Source organism: Calypte anna, chromosome 3 (assembly GCF_003957555.1).
Source record: "Calypte anna isolate BGI_N300 chromosome 3, bCalAnn1_v1.p, whole genome shotgun sequence".
NCBI lineage: Eukaryota > Metazoa > Chordata > Aves > Apodiformes > Trochilidae > Calypte > Calypte anna.
The window spans coordinates 14,120,535-14,144,405 of record NC_044246.1 but is presented as its reverse complement, the minus strand read 5'-3'; positions in this window follow the sequence as shown (position 1 = coordinate 14,144,405).

Sequence of the window (23,871 nt, the reverse complement as noted above, 5' to 3'; positions counted from 1 at the left end):
AGCCTGGAGAACAAAGGCAATGAGTGTTAATGATGAACATGATTCAGTTAATTTTTAATAGTCCATAACAGAAGCAATGGATGAGAGAAGCAAGTGGGAAACTCTTCCTTTTATTTGCAGCACCCTCCTCATTGAGGATGACAGCCTTCCCCCTCCCTTCTCACTGGGGACTGTCTTCACAGCTCTGACCCAAGGAGCATTCAAGTGTTGCAGGGCAGATTTGGTTTCACATTTTACGCATGAGATCCCTGCACCCAGAAATGCAGCCCAGAAACCCTGAGAAAGTCAGACTGGGAGCAGAAGGATCTCAGCTCATGATGGTCCAAGATGTTTAGGCTTGAAGACAGTGCTTCTTGGCCAGGGGTGAAGATGTGTGTACCAAAGAGCATGCCCATTGACCTGCTGCCTCACTGCAGATGTACCATAGCCATGCAGATGCCAGGATATCAGAGCCAGGGATGCCCATGCTGGCTCCTAGCTAAGCAAAAATGCACAATGTTGAGTTTGCATCAGCTATTTCTAGGTACCCCTTATTCTTTCCTCCTCCTGCCCTGTGTGATTAAGTAGAGATAAAAATGCTGTTTTGCCCAACACAGAAATGAGAGATGAAGGAGGGCGAATAAGATACCAAGGCCAAAGACACAGGAAAGGGACATGCAGAAATGGTCTTGCCTCTGTCTGAAGCAAGTGGAAATGCCCACCCTCCTCAGTGCCTTTGCTTACTCCTGACTCCTCTCTTACCAACTCCCTGCTGCAAGTGTCTCCCCCCTTCTTCTGGCCTTGCCCCTCTCCACCCCTGTCTGAGTGGGAACCCCCTGGCAGACACTCTCCTGCACCCTGGGCACAAGAGCATCATCCTGCATTCATTTACAGGGTTAGAGAAGCACAGCCCTCTGTTCACAACCCCGACCCTTCACATGCAAGCCCTGCACAGACATCACCAGAATCCCTGCAGCATCCCAGGATGAGGAAGGAGGGATAGAGTGACCTTGAAGACATGCAGTGCTTTGCTCAACTCCTCAGCTCCTTCCTGAACTTCCCTGCATTGCCCAACACTTTTCCTTTCCACCTATCTCCATGTCATCCCCATGATAGATAACAAGGCTCCTAACCCTGACTTACAACTTGTGAAGCCACTTTTCCAGTCTAAACCTTATATCTGAAAATTCCAGGCAAGCTGAAGCAAACCAAACCTTGGAATTTTGGGCTAAATTCCTCATCCCTCACTTCATCTCTGCTGGGAGGTGGATATTAGCACCCTCCAACAAGTGCTGAGAACCATCTGCCTCTCCAGACATAGAGCTCACTCTGCTCACAGAACCCATGTACCCTCCTCAGCAGCACCCTGTCCCTCACCCCTGCCTCTGCTGCAGTGCAGGAGACCAGGGGCATGGCAAAACATGTATGGGCAGGGGGGAGTGGGTCTGCTCTCTAAGCATGGACTGAGAGTTGATTTTGGCAATGGGACAGTCACATCCCAGAAAGCCATGAAACTTGGTATTGTCATCAAGCCCACTTAGTGTGGTCAAGCAGGATTTGGCATAATTATCAGAGCCAGCCCCTGGGTAAGACGGTCCCAAGAGAACCCATGGCAGTGACGTGAGCTGTGTATTGGTGTGCAGCAGGCATGGGCCCCTCACACAGCAGCTTCTGCTGTTCCCACATGACCTGGTGAATCCCAAAAGAGCCTCCACACATGCTGATCTACCTGCCATGCCTTCCCCAGCTCTCACCAAGTACCTAAGCCTCCAGGAACACAAGTTCCGTTGGGCTCTGTGGCCATCCCACCTCCAGAACAGGAAAAACTGGCTCTGTGGAACCCAATGGAAGGGGCTGCAGTAGGGATAAGAGAGGGAGGGGACACATCCTCCCAGAAGCTAAAGCCAGGTGGCATGCTGGGGAAAGGACTGTCAAAAACTAATTTAAAAATGTAGTGCTGTGCTTGATTTCATGTCTCAACATGTCGCTTAACAGCAATTTAGTCATCCCCCCCCGCCTTTTGCTAACGCATTGACATATTTTAATAAAAATACGTAGAGGAGCTTCAGGCACTTTATTAAGTGCACAGCAAGGGTGCCAGCACCCATATCTCTGCCCCATGCTCCCTATTAGTGTAATGAAAGATTGCGGGGGCACAGGAGCTGATAGAGCCCCTTCCCCAGCTCCAGCTGAATGCTCATGACCTGATTTTCCAGAGCACAGGCTTCCCTTCTTCTAGAAATCACATTTTCAGCTGGTGCTCAGAGGTGAGCCCTGCCTACCAGAAAGGCAGTCAGCAAGCATTATCTGCCAGCAAACTTATATAATTATCAGAATTTCTAAATTCCGCCCTCCTCCTCTTTCTTTTTTTTTTTTTTCCCCAGTGTCCTTAAGCCATGTTTTGGTTCATAAGCTGCTGCTGCTGCCATGGTTACTGTTGCAGCCAGCTGATATCTGGCTCTCAGCCTCCAGAGACTGCTGAGCTCTGGGAGCCCATTTACCATGCTGAGCCCCTTCCCAGGGTTGCCTGGAACTGTTCCCAGCTGATAGCTTCTCTGGCCACCCCTGCATCAGATCTCTGTATCCACAAACTTTCTGGCTTTGGTTTCAACACAGCCCTGTTGCACAGAGGCACCCAGCACATCATGGCTGGAGGAGAGCCCTGTGCCCATGGCAAACAGCAGTGGTAGTGCAAGGAACAGGCACAGGATGGTCTGGCTGATGCTATGGGCTGCTCATCAGGAAACAAGCCCAAAGACTATGTGTCTGCGTGCCCATAAGTGAGCTGCAGCTGCACAGGCAACTTCCAGGGCCTTTTGGTTCTTTTTGTTAGGCTGTTTATCTCTTGCTTGCATGTAAATGTCTCTCTTATTATTATTTTCTGAGACAAAAAGCAGTCAGTGGCAAGGAAGGTGTCACTGCATGTCATCTGATGTGAGACACTAATGATTCTGGAAATCCTGGCCTGACCCTAAACCAGGAATCTAAAGTAAAGCCCTCCTTTATCCTCAGCTTTAGAGGCCCACATCTACACCACAAGCAGCCCACCTAAGTCTGCAACTAACCTCTGGATGCTCTTTGCACTCTTGAAGCTTTGCTTATCCCTTATCCCCCAGTCCTGCATATCTGGCTGTGCCCCATCACCCACAAGGCTGCTAGCTTTAGGGTGTCAGAGACATTTGCCTTATCCAGGTTGGCACAGCTAAGGGGTTAAGCCCAGGGCAGGCAAACTGATATGTTCATCTTCCCCTCTCCTAAATATCTTCCCACTGCCAAGAACACCCCAGGGCTCTGGGAGATAGCTCTGCTCAGGGTGTCAGAGCAGTGGGCAGATGCCTGAGCCTCCCCCCTTGCAGGGATGGGGAGTAACTATGGTAACTGTCTCCAGCTGCATCTCAGCCCCATGTTTGCCTCTCCTCAATACTGCTTGTGTTTATCTTTGATGATCTTTTCACAGCTTACTCCTTTCTCCCAACAGAAGGCAGAAAGCATGGTCACACAGCAGCTTCCAGCCTCCCCTTTCTACAGACACTGTGAACCACAAACTAAGCTGATCTTTGCAGGTAAGGCTTTACCTCACTCACCAGGTGCCCTGCTCATCACCTGAGAGCCCCCAAGGGTTCACAGTAGGGGTGGTTATCACCAAAGCAGGAGATGAGTGGCTGTGGCCTGCGCAGAAGCAGCAGCAAGAGGCACGCTGCAAGGGCTGGTGGGGTGGCAAGCTCAGAGAAAGTGTGTGCTAATAAAGCAATATAGACGCCACCCTTAATTCCTGCTTAACCTCATCCTCCAGCTGTAGTACAGGGTGCCTGTGCTTCCTTCTGCATCTTCCATCACATTCCCCAAAACCTTCATGGCACAGCCGCTGCTCTGTGCTGCAGAGCCTGGCACCATAATTTATGCTCCAGCCTCAGCTGTGACCGTTCATGTAAAATTTTTCAAAAGCATCTAAATGATTCAGATGTTGAAAATAGGATTTGGGAGGCACTTTGGAGAATGTATCTTGGGCTCCTGACATCTTTGAAATGTTCCCCACAATAATTTAAAGAATGTCTAAACTACCAATTAGTGCTTGATTAACAATGGTAAATAGAAGCCCTGTGTTCTACTGTCTCTCTTCTGTTTCAGCTGTAAATGACAACTACACCACCGGCTGCCAGGGGAAACATTTAATAAGGAAAGCCATGATTTTTTTTCCTTTTGTGTTTTAAAAACAAGATTATGACATTTCTTTCTCATTTTTTTTTTATTTTCTCCTTTGCTTTGTCATGCCAAGGAGCATGTCTGACACCAGCTGAAAACATCTGGAATGGTTCTGATAGGAGCAGAGCCAGCTGCCTTTTCATATTTCTCTGGGACTGGGAGATATATATCAGATGTGTCTCTCTTCACTAATAATATGTTATCTGAATAAATAACTGGTGGTGGCTCAAACCTGGCTGAAGTGTTTGCTCTCTGGCTTCTTTTGCAGGATTTGATTTACAATATCTTCTCTTGCTTCACAGTGATTCTTATTTTATGTTAGAGGGTTTTTTTATTCAATCATTTCTTTCCTTCTCTTTTTCCTCCTCTCCCCTCCCCTTCTTAGGCATTCAATCACAGCTGCCTGCAAGGGGGGTTGCAACCCAGCTTTTCACCTGCTTGCACTGCAAGCAGAAGAAACCTGAGAAGCAACAGTAGAAACAGTAGAAATATTTTGTAATTAGCCCCTGCCCAAATCCCGCTTGAGCATCAGGACTTATCTGGGAGGCATGGTTTGGACCAAAGCCTGTGGGGTGAGATCTGGCCATGCCTGGGCACACAGTGGTGACAGGGAGACGTGGTGTGCTTATCTGTGGGCATTGGAGGTGCCAGTGCTGTGGTCCCTGTGGTACTTGCTTTCATCTGACCCCAAATCAAGAGTGCCACTGCTCATGATGGGAACATTCTTTGGTGCCATAGGGGACCCTAGACAGACAGTGCCAACCCCCAAAGTAGTCCCCTTCCTGCCCACTGCACCATAGACACAGCTGCCACCCCTCCCCGTGACCGCAGCAGAGCAGCCCAGCACAAAGGCTAAGATGGACAAGCACAAAGAGGTCCTAAAGGCATTCCCACATTTCCTGGGACCACCAGGATCCCACAGCCCAGCTCCCTTCCTTCTTGCAGCCCAGCTGTTTGGTCACCTCAATGTGGATGTCCCTGCCACACTCATATCACCCCTTTGTCCTGCAATGAAAGTCATTGCTGTCATCTCCAGCTGTCAGAAGCAGAGGGTTGTGATTAATCCCTCCTCTCAAGGGGTCTCTGCAAAACTAGAGGCAGCTGACTCCAATGGGCTGTCCCTGGCCAGGTGCCCACGAGGGAAGAGAGCACCTTGGGATGCCAAGGGCATTTCTGGCAGCAGGAGTGCTTTCAGACAGAGGAAAGTGAGTTACATTACAATGATGAAATGTGAAACCAGCTGCTTTTAAGGCCTTCCATCCATCATCTTTGTGAGCCTGTGACAGTGACAACAAGAAGGTGGAACAGGGGGAGAACTGAGAAAGAAGCATGGCAAAGGGAGTTGGCTTTGAAGGCTTGGCATGGATCAAAAATCAACAGCTTTCCCCAGTTGCCCTGCACCTTAACATCCACTTCTGCCGGTACAAATAACCCACCTGAGAGTGACACTTTGAGTGTCAGGTGTCTGCATGGGTCAGTCATAGCACAAAAGCAGGTCCAACAGACTGTCCACCAAGTCATCTCACAATTCTTCTCCCAGCCTAAAGTATCACCTTTCCTTACATAGGCTCAGATCCCCCAGGACCTCCATACAGGGAGCCTTTTTCACTGCAGATACCTCACTGGGCCTCAGCTGCATGGCACAGATCCACACCAGAGCAAAACAAACACCACCACAACATACACTGGAAAGTAGATCTTGATAGCAGCAGCTGGGAGCTCTGAGGGCCATGGAACCTCAGGTTGCTCCTCATTCCCACCAGGACCTCTGGAAGATGTGACGAGATGAACTGTTAGTGCCCTTTTGGAAGAGAAACTTGTTCCTGTTGCACTGTACATGCTTCACAGACGTAGGGCATTTGCCTGCAGAGCCACTGCTTTTTCTGATTTTTATGAACAAATGTGAGTAAAATCAGGTTCTGCTTTTTCCTCCAGGAGAGAAAGTATCTTTCCCAGCTTGGCAATGCAGGCAATCTCAGCTTCTTTCAGCTATTTGGAAGTGGAAGCCCATTGTGGAGGAAACTGTCTTCTCCTGAGGGCCAGAGCACCAAGGACACCCAAGGCACACCATGTAGAGAGAACCACCATGAGAAGCACCACACAGCAGGCAAAGGCACTGGGTTAGCTGGTGATGTTCACAGGTCATTGGATGAGACCCTTTTCAGTGCCCCTTAAAATCTTTTGCTGGAGTGACCTGAGTGTGGAAGTGTTTTGCATCACCTGCCAGAGGACAGTGAAAAACAAGGCAAGGGGACAGCACTCTCCACCTCTGCAAAGGGCTTTTGAATGAAAAGCAACAGCAGAGCTGTCATGGAACTGTTTGTTTGCATTATTTTGGGCTCAGATGTTTGCAAATACAGTCTGTTCTAAATTGATCTCTCTTTTTTTCAGACAGCGTGTGATAAATGTGTTAATTTTGCATTCAGCTCTGGGAGGTGAGAGGGGGCTGAGAGGAAGAGCAGCTGAGAGAAGTGACTCTTTCTGCTTGCCTGGAACCTGGTTTAGTGATAACCCCAATCCCTGCGAGTGTGGGGGATGGTTACAAGTGAGTAATCGCCACCCTGACTCTTGGACACTAATGAATTCAGCCTCACAGCCCCCAGGGAAAGAGGTTACCCTTCTGCACTCTGCTCAAAGGAGATGGAGCTGAGACACAGATGGAGGAAATTATTCTGCCAAGGACACAAGATCCAGCTGCAGCAGGGCACGCAAAATCTTGCTCTGCCCTGGCTCATCTCACTGTGCCCACTGAGCTGGGCCCATCTTTACCCCATCCTGAACCAGCTGTGTCCACACCACCCACAGCCAGGTTTCAAGTTTAAGGTGCAGGACTCAGTGTAGGAAGTAGGGAGCCTGAGCTGGAACATGGACTTAAGCCCTGAGCTAGCAGGATGGCATAGACATACCCAGAGTGCCTGTTTGTGCTTGAAATGTTCTGCTGGTGAATGAACCTCCAAATCCCACTGCTCCCAGCTTAGTAGCACTGCAAGATTAAAAACAAGTTCTCAGCATCCACACTGTCTTCTGCTAAAGAAGCTCAGCTCAGCTATGTGGAGTGATTCTGGGGGTGTGTGTGAGCAGCATGGTATCCAAGGACCTCTGCCTAGGTGACCCACATGCCATAATCCTTCCTAACCAACATAGGTCTCCACAAGACTATTCCAAAACTTGCTGCTCTTGCTTTTTTGCTGTGCCACTTCCCACACCAGGCAGCAAGGGAAGGACTGTGGCAAATGCTGCATGCTAGACAGCTGAAAGCATCTCTAAAGCCACTTTCAGAAGCCAAGTGAGAAAGACCCTTGAGAAGGAGAAGGTTGAAATGAGGTGGACAACCCTGCAACAGCTTTTTTTAGAAGACCCTTACCAGGGAAGCAGTGTGTCAGGGATGAGCTGGAGAGCCAATTAGTGACAAAGACAGCAGTACAGATGCAGCAATTGAAAAAATAAGCATGGCAGAAGCAGGAGTACATTGTAGGGGTGGTCCTGAGCAGGAAAAGAAGTCCATTTCAAGGTCACGGTTTCTCACAGAAAAATATACTTTTGGGCTGACCAAGCCAAGTCATGGATCACTGCAAAAATCAGGGAATTCAACTGAGGCAAAGAAAACTGAGAATTTCAAAGGCTCCATTTTGACATTTCCTGAAGTAGCTGTTTCAGGTTTTCTTGTTGAAATAACCATTTATTTTTACAGATTTCTAATAGCCCATTAGACCTTTTCTTTTTTAGATGCCTAAGCAGAACATTTGCTTTCAAACTGAGTCATTTACTCAACACAAAATTACTTTCCGCTTTTCATTTCAGCAAGCTGAAAAATAATGAATTTCACAATGACCCCCAGCTGTGGGTTTGCTCTTTTTTTTAATGCTGCCATTCCTGAAGCAAACCAAAGCAGCGCTTATTTGCAGAGCTATAGTCAAATCCCACTTTCCTCAAAAATCTCCGCTGATCTGCTAAGAGTAAGAGACTGCAGAGCTGCCTGGGAATGCAAGCAGCCAGCTCTCTCTCCAACACAAACCTAGGCTACTTGTTGTCTCAGCTAACTGCCTGACAGGAGGTGGTTAGCTGGTCCTCCATTAGCAGTTTTGCAATAGGGTGAGCTTTGCAGTGAGGATGATACCCATCCCTCCACGAGAACATCCACACAGGAGCACACAGGATCCCAGGGTGCTGCCCCTAACAGTGGCCACAGCAAAACATGATAGGCATATACAAACCTTGCTCATAATCCTTTTCCTCTCCACTCATTTCAAACATAGGGACTTCCTGAAAAGGAGGCAGTTTTCTTGTACTCAGTAACTACCTGTGGGTTCTCTTCTTTTGGACATAGTGGAAACTTGAGCATAACATTCTGCAGTGAAGAGTGAAGCAGAGTAATTACCTCTTTTGGGAAGGGACACTTCCTCTTGCTTCCTTCAAGCCCAGCTCCAACAAGCTTTCTTTGATGTTCCTCAATCTTGAATTGCAGGATAGAGGGAACAATCCCAAATCTGGTGTCACTGGTGTTCCTCCAGAGATTTAGAGGAACTCTGCAGCTTGGTTCCCAGACCTCCAAAGCTCCTTCTGGGATATCTGGCTGGGGTGAGGGAAGTTTTACCTGCAACAGAGTAAGGTGGACTGTGTATCCAGAAGGCCAAAATTTAGGCAGGGAATGCTGGCACCAAGTCTGGACACTAGGAAAGAAGAAACATCTTCCTTGATCATTTCTGTTTTGTGTAAAGGTAGCAGTAGGCAAAAGGTATAGCTTGAGGAACAAGCTCTGTCTGGAGATCAAGAGATGTACTATTAGGAGATGGGCTGGTTATGAAATGTTGCCTTCAATAAGCAACAGTCATAACAGCTATAACCAAGTAAGAATTCAGGGTGGAGACCTTTGAAAGTTACCCAGTCCACCCTACTGTGAAGATCTCTGGTATGGAGACCCCCCCATTCTCCAGGCACCTGTTCCATTGCTTGACCACCCTTATGGGGATGATTTTTTCCCTCATCAATCAGAATCTTCCCCAGAGCAATTTTTGCCCCTCATTTCCATCCTATTTGCAATGACTCATTTCATAGTTGAAGAGAGTAAACAGCTGCCCACTTCTCCAGACTCTTTTTACATGCCAGGTGCTCCACCCCCTGAACATCTCCATGTTCCTCCTCTTGACTCATTCCAGTTTGTCTGCCGTTCTTCCCAAGGAGCCCCAGACTGGAGCCAGTACTCCAGATATGAGTTTGGCACCACAAGTGTCAAACAGAGGGGACTGCTGACCGAAGACAGCATGCTTTCCCTGGGTTTGCATGTGCTGTCTTTTCTCTTACATGAGCTTCCCACCTTGATTATTGCAGGTATCACTGCAGAATCTGCCTGCCAGCTTTGTCTGCCCATCAGCCCTAACCCAGAAGCCATGTAGCAGGATTACCAACCATGTTGAAGAGACAGGGGCATGACACCTGCAGCTCAGAGCCAGTGGTTCACCTGAGGGGAGAGCTGGCTCACCTGTAACCCAGAGGGAAGAACTGAAAGCCCATGCTCACATCCAGCCACAAGGGACTAAGCAGACACCCCTGTCCTGTGGATGTGCAGTAGGATAAAGATTTTATCCTGCCTTATATGGGGCCTCTCACCCACTCAGCAGTGGAGATCAGAATATAATGCAAGACTGGTGTTTCTGACAGGGAAATGAGTTATTTAATGAATCACTTGAGATGCAGAGCCACGTATGTCCAGACATTCTTGGAGATGTTTTAATAAATAACAATGAAGATAACAATTTAAACATTGGGAGCAGGAAATGCACCATTGAACATGCATAACACAGTACAAATGTAGAGCCCTCTCAAAGCCTTCAAAAAACAGCCTGAAAAAACTCACATGAACAGAAGCAGACAGCCATATTTGTGCTTTAAAGGCTGTCTGTGCCTCCCAGAAAACAAGTGCTGTAACACTGACCTACAGAAACTTTACATATTTGTGCTCCTGCCTGCTCTCCCCGTCCCTCTGCAGGAACATACTTGTCCCCCAGGAGGGCAGGGAAGTGGAAAACAGGCACACACATCTGTTTTAAATGTGCACCAGCCCAGCCCACACATCAACCAGAAAGAAGGGGCGTCAGGTAGGAGGAGGAGGAGCACAGGTACTCACCAGGAGCTGCCTCTGGGTCCAGTCTCTTTTTGAAACTGTATAGACTCTGGAAGCTTAACATTCTCTGGTGAGGAGTTCCTCAGCTTCAAAGTCCCATAGATCTTCACTACTTTGGGCCCACTTAAAGAAAAACAAGTATTTTTACCTTCCCCCCAACTCTATAGGATCTCCAGGCTTCTGATGGATGATAAAGACCACAGGGGGGTTGTTCCTGAGTTGTTTTCAAAGGAAGGGAAGGGTTGATACCGAAAATTCAGGAGGATAGGAAGGTTACTAATTGCATGCATACATCTGCAGGGCATTCTGACTTTGAAGAATGTCACTTTGATTGTATGGCCTCCTAGGACAGGGAAGGATCCAGTGGCTGGTGTTCAAAAGAGTCATGGCCAAAGCAGAGAGTTCTGCTGCCCCTAGAGCCAGTGAAGGATTAGAAGGAGAATTCAAGGTTTCCAAAAAGTGCCAAGGGAGCTGTATTACTGTGCAACAGTGATGCCAAATTAGAGCATAATCCTTATCTTAAAGTCTCAGTTTTACAGTTCAAAGATCAGTGCAAAGTGCAGAAAAAGATAATTAAAATTTTGCAGTGACATAAAGTGAGGAAAATTCCTGAAAATGGCTTATGATTTCCCATTTTTTTATGGTTATTTCTTTTTAAGGCTATTAAACATGGCCTGAGTGATTGAACTCAACACCTGTCATCAGCTGAAAGTGAAAATCCTTAATAAAACTGAGCCAGGCCCATAATCTCTGTAGGCTTTCTTGTTTGTTTCTGCTACTACAGAAAAACCACCTTTTTTTCCAGACTTCTACTTTTAATGATTTCATACTACTCCCTCCCTGGAGGAGGTGAAGGTGAAAGGGGACAGTGTCTCCTAGAAGAAGGAGAAGCAACAGATGCTGAAGTTTGGAGCTCAGGCACTGGCTGTTGGTGGGGCCAGTGGAAGAGGTGAGGTGGGAAGCCTGGAGCCTGCTGGGCAGGACTGCAGAGGCATCATTAAATACTCTCAGAGAAGAAATCAGTGTGACTGTTTCTTGACAGATAATCAACTGTGATGTTACAGCTTTGTATCAGCATAACTCTGGTCTGTCTTGCATCTCCCGGCAGTGGGTCTCCAAGACAGGGTGCACCAGACAAGATTTCTGGGATCAGTCTCTACAAGGTCACTGTCCTACTTAGTAATGGTGCTGGGCTTGGTAGCCAAGGGTAGTAGGTGAGCATTAGAATTCTCCAGCAAAAGCAGAGTTGCAGAAAGCATAGTAGCTGCCTTCCTCACAAGTGCTACATGAGGTGTCAGTGTTATGTTTCAAGATTTAATAACCTCCACAGGGGGTTCCTTGAGCACTGTGGTGGCCCAGCTGTACTTCTCCTTCTTTTGCTCAGATAAACCTTTGTACTCCAGCAGCTGGAGCTGAAGGGACTTCCAACCACTTCTCTTCCCAGTGGGCACTTAAGACAGACTTCAGAAAGGCAAAGGCACAAGGTGGAATACCAGGAGTATCTCACACCCCTGAGTTGGACTTCCAGCAGGTAATAGCTGGGAGGGCCCCACACTGACTTTGATCCAAGCAAACTTCTCCCAGAACCCTGGACCCCAACTTCCAAAAGTCTGCAATACTCCCTCTCATACACTTGAGAGTTTACAGCTAAAACCACTGATGTTAACACATCATCAAGCATGAAGCAACTCAACCCCCAGCAGATTTCAGGTGCTGAATTGTGTGTTGGGTCTGTGTAGTGGGATGACTCCTGTGAGAAGCTGTAGGAAGTCTGCAGCTGTTCTGGTCCAGTTCTGGCCCAGCAGCAATGGTGATAACGCCTATAACGCAATAACATGTTCAAGAAGGGGAAAAGGGAACTGCTAAAAGACCTGCAGGAGGGAAGAGATAGGTGGGTGAGAGCAGTACTGGAACAGAGATACCAGGGTTGATGAGGATGTGCCAGGGCAAAGATTTCCACACAGTCCACGGTGAAGTGGCAACTGTCCCCTGCAGCTCATGGAGAAGCACAGTGGAGCAGCCTGTGAAGGACTGTGATGGAGCAGAGGTGGACCTGCAGCTCTGGAGGACTCCGCACCAGGGTAGGTTGCTGTGCCTGAAGCAAACCGTGACTCTGTGGGCAGCCCATGCTGGAGCCATCTGTTCCTGAGGGACTGCACCTGGTGGAAGAGACTCATGTTGGAAGGGTTCATGAAGGACTCTCTCTTGCAGCAGGGACACCACACAGACTGTGAGGAGTCCTCCCCCCTGTAGATGAAGAAGCAGCAGAAAACAGTGTGACAAACTGACTCCAAGTTCCATTCCCTGTCCCCCTGCCTGCTCAAAGAGAGGAGGCAGAGAAATCAGGAGCAAAGTGATTTGGAAGAGAGGGTTGGAAGAAAGCGGTTTTAAGGTCTGGTTTTGTTTCTTACTGTCCTGCTCCCATTAGATTTTTTTCCCTGAGTCAAGTTTGGTTTGCCTGTGAGTGAACTAGTGAGTGAACACTCTTTGTCTCGACTTTCAAGCTTTTTGTTATATTTTTCCCTTCCCATCCCACCGTGGGGGAGAGTGAGTGGCCACACATTCTTTGCTGCCAGCTGGGCCTAAACCATGACAGATGCCATGAGAAGCTCGGTTTCAAAGCAACATGTCTGATTCACTCATGACACTGGTTCTTTTGAAATATTTTCTCCTTTGCTGGAAGGTTCAGAGGTGCCTGGTTTAAAATGTTATTTTGTACTCAAACCAGCCTCAGGATCCCCTGGATACTCATCAGAGCTGCTTGGTCACACCAAGCCCTACTCTGATCTACCCTAAGCAGATTCCCACAGAGGCTGCCCTGGTATTTCAAGGCTTGCCCTGCCATAGCCTCACTTGCAACGGAACAGCCTAGGAAATTTTTATTTAAATGGTTTCTATTGCTGACAGTCCTGCTGTCTGGGCTGACAGAGAATATGCCTCAAGTACCCACTGAAGCAGCAATCTCTAACATGCTCCCAAGACCTTATCTTTGCCAATTCTTTTTAGATGGGGCTTGATTTTCCTCATGCTTACACCTGCTTCACAGCAGGGTAACTCCTCTAAAAAGGCTCCTAATTTACACCTGTGGAAGGAAAGAGAAGGATCAAGGTCATCCCCTGCAGGAAGAATGTACATAAAATACTGTCTGCATGATACTCTATAAAAATTCCCAATCCCCCAACTGCTTCCACCACCTCAGCCCAGAAATTCCTGTCCAAAAACAACTCCATTGTTGTTTTTAATAAAAACTTTATGAAAAGGAAAATGCCTTCCTGAGCCATCCTGAACAGACTCAGGAGAACTCTTGGGTTGGATTGTGACAGTATAAACTGGTTTATTGCCAGAAAACTCAAAAGATGCCAGCGGTGTGACATGGAGCAAGGATTTGGCAGTTTGTTCAAACAGTCTGACAGCAGCAGGAATTTTAGACTCCAACAGATAAGAAATTGGCCAGCAAAATGCATTGATGGAGTATGTGGGTTGCTGACTGTGCCCTGCCACCTCCCTCAAATAATGTGGGACTGAGTCCAGCGAGACTGCATGGCTTTTGCAGGGTAGCAGGACTGGTGGATCCCATATAGCCAATACCCTTGTTTCTGCAAGAAGCCATTGTTTAGAGAAACAGCATCTGCTGTATATTTTTTGGAGCTAGAAAATGGCTCATCACACATTTCATAGTAGCAGAGCACTTTCTGAGCCTTTTCTTGAGGAGGCAGGTGATGCCTTGATACTGTGATGACTACTGCCGAAGAAACACTACTTGGAGAGGGAGATGCTACCATCAAACAGTGCAATGAGGCATTTCTCTGCTAGAGAGATCACTGGATTGGTCTAACTGTAGAAAAAGGAAGGCTGGAGTGAACAATAGATAGGTAGATAGATGGAGGTGTTCCATCATCAATCGTCCTTCTATTTACTATGCTGGCTGGCCAACATCACCTTGGAACTCTCTGTCCTCTTCTCACAGCCAGGTACCTATCCACAGTGCCAGAAGATGGACAGCAACTGGTTCATTAGGTCTTTCTGGCCTAAACTCACACTTCCCTGTAAGTACAGAGCCTTGTGGGGTTTGTAGTTCAGGTTTCAGATTCTCCTTGAGAAACTGAGTCCTCTCTGCTTGAGTTGGCCAATATATCCTGCACAGCAATGAGTTGAAACTCCAGGGGTCACAGGAGGCACAAGGTATGGTCTGCATCTAGCTGGGAAGCTTCATCATTAGGGGATAACAAGGACAGCAAGTTCTTAATTTAGCTTAAAGGGACAATGAAGCTGTGTGAGAAAATGCAATGTCCTACCAGCAGAATTGTACAGAATGTCCAGATGTTTGTCCTTTGACAAAAACCAACCAACCAACCAACCAAAACAAACAAACAAACAAAAAACAACAAAAAAAACCCCAGTAATTCAAAAGCTCCTCTGGTTCCCTCAAATCTCCCCAGTTTCTACATTTCACCAGCACCTGCAGATGTAAGCAATCATTGAAATATTAGAAATCCCTGCAGATAATAGATCCAAGTTTTGCTCAGTGACATGCTCTGCCACTGCTAGCAGAGGCTCTGCAGCTCTGTAGCACATCAAGACAACATTTCCAAGAGAACCAAGCCTTTTCTTGTGTCTGAGAACAGCATCTGAAGCAAGACCACCATCAATCCAAGCTTACACGACTATTTGGTCTTGTAAGACTATTTTGTACAAGACTATTGCTTTCCAAGTTTCTCTGCCATTCCTAGAAAAATCTAGGCAGCTGCTGGCAGCTCTCTGCAGCAAAGCTGCTCACAAGAGCCCTTCCCCTTTCACATTGGCTGCAAACAGCTCCTCTTCATAGGAAGGAAGCATTTTCCTCAGAGATGCAAGATGCCGAGCAGGAGCATCCAGGACAGCCCTACCCAGTGTGTGCAGCTGCTTCCCCATCTCTACCTGTGGCCACCTTGGCACATGTGAGAAACCTTCATCCTTTGTGTGAGCAGGTTCCCCATCCCTTTTCTAGGCTTTGCAGGAGGGTGAGTGGCATAGCCTGACACAAGAGCAATGACAGCCAATTACTGGCTTTAAAAATTACCCCCCAGGTGAGTGGGCTGCCCAGCTGCTGTCAGACTGATTTCAGGTTAGGCTGAAAATTGTCAGCTGGCTGACAGAGCCCCTGGTTAGTCACCACCACCCGTGAAGGATGTGCCAGCACTTCCCATGCTGTGCTCTGCTCGACTTTTATTCCCAGCCCCCAGAGTTCAGAGGGAGGCTTTGGAGGATTGTAGGGGAAATGCCCAATGCCTTGCCAGCTGCACTGTGGGGAGCAATCTGGCAAGGAGAAAAACCTCCCTTCTGCCTGCAGCCAGGACCAGCAGGGCAGGACAAGTGCTGGGGAACCTGAAAGCAGAAGAGCCAAGGGTCAGCAGAAAGGAGCTGCTGCTCAAGGGAATGTGGGCAGAAGTGGCTCAGCAGGCTGTATCCATGGGCAAACAGAGGGAAGGAGGTCAAGCAGCATGGGCTAGGCTGTGGCAGCTGTGCAGCCAGGCCCAAGGAGCAGGGGACAGGGATACATCAGCACAAAGCCCAGCACCAGCCCTAAAATGCAAGTGTTGTCATGCCATGGACTGCTGTGTGAAAGAGAGACTTCACCAGGCACCAGAGATAATGTGGAAAGAGGCTGAAAGCATGAGCAGGACGTGTGTCCCAGAGAAGCACCAAGCCTGTTAACCCCTGGGGCTGTGCAGGGAGCCCATCCAAGAACAGGGCAGCCCTGCCAGCATCACCCACATGTGGCCAGTGCCAGCATCCCACCACCCCAACTGTCCCCTGCTTCAGCAGCAGACACGTGTCACATTTGCTGTGCAAAGGTTTCCATTTCAGACAGTGTGATTCAACTTTTCTCTCCAGATAAAGTTATTAAGGCAAATTTGATCAAAATGACACATGGATTACAGCGTGTGTTGCAGACTCTAATTCTGTTTACTGTTACGGGGGAATGGGCAATTATTACAAAAGCTGGGATAGAGTGTTTTTAATAACATTTCTTGTTAAGATTTAATTACAGGAAATTGTATTTTCTTAATCACTGAAAACTCAACTGCCTGGGAAATTTTTTTATATAATTTTGTTTGTAGTTTATTAAATCCTTAGGTTATTCCTTTTCTGAGGCTTTGTTTTAGTCACTCGCTAAGTGCTTTTAACATGTGTAGGAGCAGATTGCTCAGAAGCACAAAGAAACTAAAGGGAGCAGACTCTGGGAGGCATGGCTGGCCTTTGACAAAGCAGATTTCTGTGAAGGATTGAGTGGTCCTAAGGTACTCTTTAAAAAGCAAAAGAACCAAATTCTAGCACTTTACTCTCTCACCCGTCTACCCTTCAGCCTGACTGATGCTGGTACCCATGCCTGCCAGGGCTACTCCCCTACACCACCCTGGTGCAGTTCTCTGAAGCAAGGGTGACCTGTGGGGCTCTCCAAAGCAAGGGCCAACTTCTAAAAAAAACATGTCAAGGCAGGGGGGGGTGAATAACCTCAGAGAATGAAGGGAGGCCTGGAAATACATGATAAGGAAGAGGAAACAGGGTGGTGTAATACCCATTGTCCTGAGCATCAGTGCTCCCCAGGCTGAGCAGTCAGCTCACAGACAGGCCAGGGAAAGGGCCTGGGTCACCCCTCCTTGTCCCAGGGGTAAGCTGGCATGCCAGAGCTCCTTTCTCAAAGAGGTGTGCCAGATTTTGACAGCCAAACCAATGAAGGGTTAGCCAGGTCAAAGGACCATGCTTGGCAGGGCTGCTGAACACCTGCTACCCCTCTAGCAACCCACACAAGAAGGTGCCATCAAAGAGAAGTGATGACCCACATGAACACCATGCCCTTGCATGGGGCCAAGATTTCTCCAACAACTGCTATAGCAGAATGTTACCATTTCAGTGCTGCAGCTCTGGGTAGGAAGGAGAACAGCTGATCCAAAAGGAGCCAAGCAGCTGCTTCAAATAACAAGGGTAGCAGATCTCTCAGCCAAGGGCCGCTAGTGCCCTGGGCTCTGCTCCCAGCCCCTCCTGAGGGCTTGGGGGACAGCAAGGCAGCTGAAAGCAGTGAAAGGGGTGATTGTGCAGCTCAAAGACCAGGCTAGCTCCTGCTGGCGTGCAAAGCAGCCTCCCTTTGTGTACAGGGCTTACACTGAAAGGACACCAGACCTCGGGGGAGATGAGCCATTGCCACTGCTGCTCATGAATGGGGTGCAGGTGCTTTCCACCCACAGCCCTTCAGAAAGTGGCTCAGTCCCCCTGCCGACTGCCTCATCTCCCCCCTGATGCACATGCAAAGGAGAATGGGCTTATTTCTGCCTCATCCCCAGTCTGGAGAGAGGTATTCAAGCCCCACTGAGTGGTTAGCCAGACAGGGATCCTATCTGCTCTCTGGACACCAGCCTGGCAGGAAGCCCATAGCGGTGTGGGGCACCACAATACCAGGAGCTCAGCACAGCCAAAATCTTTCCTTTCCCTGCCTGAAGCACTATCTGCAGAGCAAGGATCCCTTGAGCAGCTTGTGCCCTGACTTTTGCCTGGCATTTCATGGTTGAAAATGTATCTGGAGAGGTCTCTCTCTCTCTTTGCTGAAGATGAAGTTGTAGGGTGACATTTGAGTCCAGATAATCTACAAACCCTAGAAGTGACAGGCAAGCCACAGACTGCAAGCTTAATGTAGCCTAAGCCTTCCCTTGGACCTGCCAGGGCCTTGGTAGGACTGGGCAGATTTCAGTGCATTTGCCAAAGCCATAGATACTTGCTGCCTCTTCTGATACCAGAATTAGGTAGTAAAGCATCAAAGGAATGTAAGAAGGGACTGGTACAAAGTAAGAAATAAATGGTGGATCTTCATGCAATGCTTTGTTAAACTATGGGTTGTCGAGGATGCTCAGCAACAACATGGATTCAAAAGGCAGTGAACCAAAGAAGGAAGACAAACCTATTGGTGGCTTCACCAAGGAGATCTGGCCACAGTGTTTGAGATGCAGATTGCTGGGAGCTAGGGAAGTATTCTGGAGAAGCTGCACTGCACACTTGTCCTCTTCTGGCACTCTTCCATAGCATTCAGTCACAGATCTGTCCTGCTCCAGGACAGTGACAGTCAGTGACTTGCTAACTTCCCCAAAACACCGTACCCTTCACTTCAGGACCTAATAATTGAAAAATATCTGCAGACAAACATGTCAAACACCAGTGCCAAGTCTACCATGTAGTGTAGATCAGTCCCAGCAGATCCTTGTCAAGTGTGACATGAATACATCTGTCCTCTGTTCCAGCTCTGACTGTGTGATTTTCAGTCAGAGCTGTTTCTTTAAACCCATCACTGTCTTTTGTTGTCCACTTTCTTAAACCAGAGTATTTTCTCCCATGAGAAATTTCTCCTGTGTTTGCAGACTAGAGACTTGTATTAATTAAAGAAGGTTGACTTACTTGGGAGGGGCATAGAGAAAGAAGGAAGCAGATCCCTGCCATTACCCCATGCATTGCTTGCAGCAGGCACAGAGAGAAAGAGCAGCTGCAGAGCAGTTCAACTCCCTCCCGAGCTGCAGCCTGCTGTCCCACTCCCTTTCCTCTCCTCCACCCCACTCTGTCCATCCCATGGGACTGAGAAGCCCAATGAAACATGACACTGAGAGCACTGATGCAGGAGTCTCCAGTAGCTCTGTATGTGCCTGGCACAGATCAGATCTCAGGATAATCATCTTTGAAGGTTTCTTGCTTTCAAGGTCTTGCATCTGTCACGAAGGAGCATTTCCCATCTGCTGGGATTTACTCCAGGTTCCCCAGGACCCAGCTGATTCCTGCCTACTCACCCTCAATCAAGAGCAGTCACATCAATCTCTATCCTAGCTTCAGCTAATATCCCCAGGGCAGATCTTGTTGCAAGGAGAGCATAGGCTTGCACAGGGTGAGCTTCAGCTGGTAACTCTGCAGACTACTTTGCAGAGGCCACAGCTATCTAAGGTTATAAAAGGTGTCGTCTCTAACCCAGACTTCATGATTCAGAGGTAGTAGGTTCCTGTAACCCAAGTGTGGGTACACCCAAGGCTGAGGAAGCCCAGGCTCAGACTGATGGGATGCTCTGGAGTACACTGGGGAGTGCAACATCTGTAAACCCTTTGATTCCCCAAAGTGAAAGAATGATGTTAGTAACACACATACTTTCAGACCAGGTACCACCCATAAGTGTGGGCTGGTGCTGAGGAATCCAGTGGCACAGGAAACACATCACAGACATGCTGCCCACACGTGGGCTTGGCAACCATTTTCAAAAAACTCCACCAGGTTTAGCCACAGTGACCTTTTGGTACCTATCCCAATCCATCCCAGCTAGCTGGTTCCTCAACACTTACTATCAGACAGCAGAGATCAGCCTCTCAGCCTCCATGCCTGTATCTTTGCTTTCTGGAGCCGAGGGATGAAAGAGAAGCCCCTCTTACAGTGCAGCTTCCTCCAAATGCTTTGGACCTGGGGGCTTTCCTCTGTGAAAACACCTTTTTAGGAGACTGTAGGCTCGCAGCAACATCTACAGAAATTTAGGATGTACTGCAGGCTCTATGGAGAGAAGCAGAGCCAGCAGCAACAGGGAGCCAAATCAACACTTTTAATATACATCAGCTTTCCACACCACCACCTTCCCATGGCAGCCAGAAATGTGAGAGACACATCTCAAACACTAAGCAGTAATTAGAAAAGGTGAAACTCGGATTTGTTTCCATATTTTGCATATCAAAGCTCTGAAGCGAGGGAGGCTTTGGTGCAATGAGTCTTGAAATACTCCACAATCTCCTGTGTCTTAAGAAGCAGCAGCTCAGACTGCTTCCTCCAGAAAAAAAGGAATGGATGGGCTCAGCGTGACCAGTCCTTGGCACTGGCTGCTGCTGGACTCTTCCAAGGGAGATAGAATAAATCTGAAGGTATAAGCTATGCCTGGGGAAGTTTTTCCCATTTCAGTCAGCCTGTATTACATGCTGTGAGAAAACCAAGAAGAGCTTTGTGAGGGTTATGAGCCCTTAGGGCTCTGTGATCCACACATTTTTCATCCACAGAGCTGCAGGTAGTTCAGGCTTAAAAGATCCACAACATCCCAAGCTTGGGATACCCCTTATATGCAGGCTTGACCCAATCTGAGCTCAGTTTATTCAGCATTTAGTAACAACCTGATGCCTATGCTGGAGCAGACTTCCAGCCCAGGCTGGAGTTTATGGTGCAGATAGTGTGCAAGCCTGGAGTGGCTTTGGGCTATGGCTAAGTGAGGGCAGAGTAGCTCCAGATGTGGTTCAGATGTGGTCCATTTTAACATGAGATGCTCAAACACATGAGAAGCTCAGGCACTGCTGTTGGTGTTGCTCTATCAGGCACCAGTGAGTCCCAAGGTATGTGGGCAAGACTTTCTTTGTTCTTCAGTTAAGTCCCTCTGGGCTAAGCTAGTGCTAAGCTAGGAAATGCAGCAGCAGCCTGGGGCTTATCCCACAGTACTTCTCACATGGAAAGTTTCTGTGCCCTCCTAGGCAGCCAAGGATTCAGGCAGCTTACAGAGAAGTAGTGAATACATGGTCAGGATCCAGCTGTGCATCCATCTTCTGAGGAGGCAGCAGGAGCACCCTGCACCTCCTCACCTCCATGTTGGGTGCCATGCTGCCCTCACAGGATTCTTGAGCCAGGGCTGTTCAAGTTACAGCCCGAGGAGGAATCTGCAAATAACTGGATGGATCTGGTGGATGACACTCAACTTGTCACTGTCATTTTCTTGCATTAGGGTAGCATTTTGAACAAGCCATCCACCAATAGAGCCAGGTGTGAGTGCTGCAACTTGGAAACAGTGGGGTGAAACAGGAGATGAAGAAAGTATCTGCCAGTGGACTCATTATCCCCTTTTTACTGATTGGAGGACTGGCACAACAAATGTGGCAGTCAGCCCTTGCTTAAGGAAAAGAAGTTAGCCCAGGATGACAAGATCTCAGAAGCTCCTGCAGCCTTTTCCAGGGAGCAGACACTGCCAGGCTCATGGGTTGCTACCTCTTCACTTCTGTGATGCACCAGGAGGGCTGGAAGCTCTGACCCCTCCTCAATGTCAGCTCCCAGCTTCCATGACAAGGCAAGGCTGCAGAAGGTTCTGAGCACCAGCTTCAAGGGGGCTCTCTGGTTCCCCAGAGTGAGCCTGGCCAGGTGAGACTGGCCATAACCAAAAAATGCTGTTAGGGTCAGGAGTGATGCAAACAGGATCCTTTCTCATTTTTCAGATTTTTTGTGTTCCCAGCAGCACTAGAAAGCTGAACAGAAAGCTGAACAGAAAGCCAACATCTCAGCCTCTCTAAGCCTGCCTAACCAGCTGGCCAGACCATGTGCCACCACTGGGAAAGCTGAACACACACAGCACATTCACAGAAAGGAGAATATCTCTGAGTAACAGTTGCAAGTGCAATGGCATCATTACTCTGAGCTGCAGCATCCGGGCTGCTGCTATGGTGGCATTTTCGTTCGGCTGGGGAGATGCACTATGACATTGCTACTACCTATGACGCAGAGAGCAGAGCAGCACAGACCCCCAGGGATTGTCTCCTAGCACAAACATCTTTCTGCTGTTTTTTTACAACTGAAGCTGTCAATAAAATACACACCTCCATACCAAAGGAAAGGAAAAAAAAAAGATGTTATCCTTCTCAGCTGACAGATACATCAGTGTCTTGTTACCCCCAGCTATGCCACCACTCCTCCATTAACCCAGAATAAGATCCTGCCTGGATGAAGGAACCTGTATTTTCTCTCTCTTTATCTTCTGTTTATAAACTTTTAGCAGTAAGGGTTTGGCTGGAATAGCTGGCCTAGGGTTCATGGCAGAGGTTGGTGTGGTTATACATGTCCAAACCTGCCCGGAATCAGCTTCTCTTCTGGAAACCTCACCTCCATAGTGCTCTGAGTCCTGGCAGCAAGCTGGGTGGTGCTTAGGAAGCTCTGCACTGCAAGGCACACACCAAGGTCCATGCCAGGCATATACAGAGGCATGAGAAGCACAGGGAGGGACAATAGAGCTCAGAGAGATGTCCCAGACCACCCTTTAAGTGACACAGGACCCACACACCTCTCTTCCTGACAGTCTTTTGTAGTGTAACGAGGCAACCAGGTGCCACTAATTGCCAGGGAGTGAGCATGAGCTTGTGTTAAGCCCACCTGTGCCCAATTAGGGTGGGCCCCCACTGCGCATGAGCAGGACCAGGGGGCCAATAAAAGGTGAGGCCTGAGACACAGGTGGGGCTCACTCCTGAGATAGCTAGGAGAGAGATCAGTTGCTCTCAGAGCAACAGCACGGATCCAGGCTAGTCAACCCTGTGGGCTATAGGCTCAGAGCACTGTTCGTGAGTCTCTGCTGGAACACCTGGTTGGACCTTGAAGTGCCATACCCTAAAAGAGATTCGTCTTGCTACAGCCTTTCCCCCAGACTGTAGTGACAATTCCAAGAGTGCAAAGGTAAAAGCAGAGTGACCCATGCAGGGTGTAAGCCACCAAGCCTGAGCAGGAGAATTCAAAGTGGCAATACAAAGATTTCCTGCTGCGATCTGGAGAAGAGGGGGCTTAAGACCACTGCTCATGCTGTCAGAATGCTACATTTCTTAGCAGGTTGCTCAGATGTGTGAAACAGCTGAATGGAGACATTTTCTCAGAAATCACCATTAAAGATATTTGGTCTACCATGAGGAAAGATAACTCCCCGATAATAAGAAATACTTCAGCAAAGAGGAGAGGGCGCCAGGGAGGCAGCCCAAGCCCAAGTTACAGTGATACACTTCATTTCCCAAAACCTTAACTTACAGCAACCTAGAAAAGAAAGGAAAATTGTATTTTGTCTACTATGCCTGTGCTTTTCTTCAATTTAGGAAACTAACAGAAAGAGATGAACTTTCAGCAAGGCTTTAAAAATGGTGATCTAGAAAAGGAAAAAATATAAAATGTAACACTGGTCTGATGATGCCAAGGGACCCTCTCTGAAGACTCAGGTTTGGAAAAACACCCTAAAGGGTAGATTTGTCCTTCTTACCCATTAAAAATACAGGCAATTGAAATACCTGAGCCAAATCCCATGCTCCCTTGGCAAATAAATTACTCTTATGTGATGCAAGCCCCTTCTTAAATCCCAGTTGAGCTTTTTCTGCCCATTAAACAAGCTGAGAAACTGTTGCACTCACTGCTTTATGATGCCTACATAGACTTTTTTCAGCCTACTTTTATTTGTAAGCAGCCATTCTGATGGCACAATTCCCACTCTGCAGGAAGTATCTGAGAGGACTGGCATTTGCCTTTCTCCTGGCTGTATCATTTTCTCACAGAATCACAGAGTTGGAAGGGACCTCTGGAGGTTATCTTGTCCAACCCACTTGTTCAAGCATGCTTGTGTCCTCACAGCTTCTGAGTATCTCCAAGACTGGAGATCCCACTATCTCTCTGGGCAAACTGTGCCCCTGCTGGGTTCCCCTCACAGTCAAAAGCTGTTTCCTGACATTCAAGAACCTCTTGTGTTTCAGTTTGTGCCCATTGCCTCTCATCTTGTAACTCATCACCACCACTGAAAAGAGACT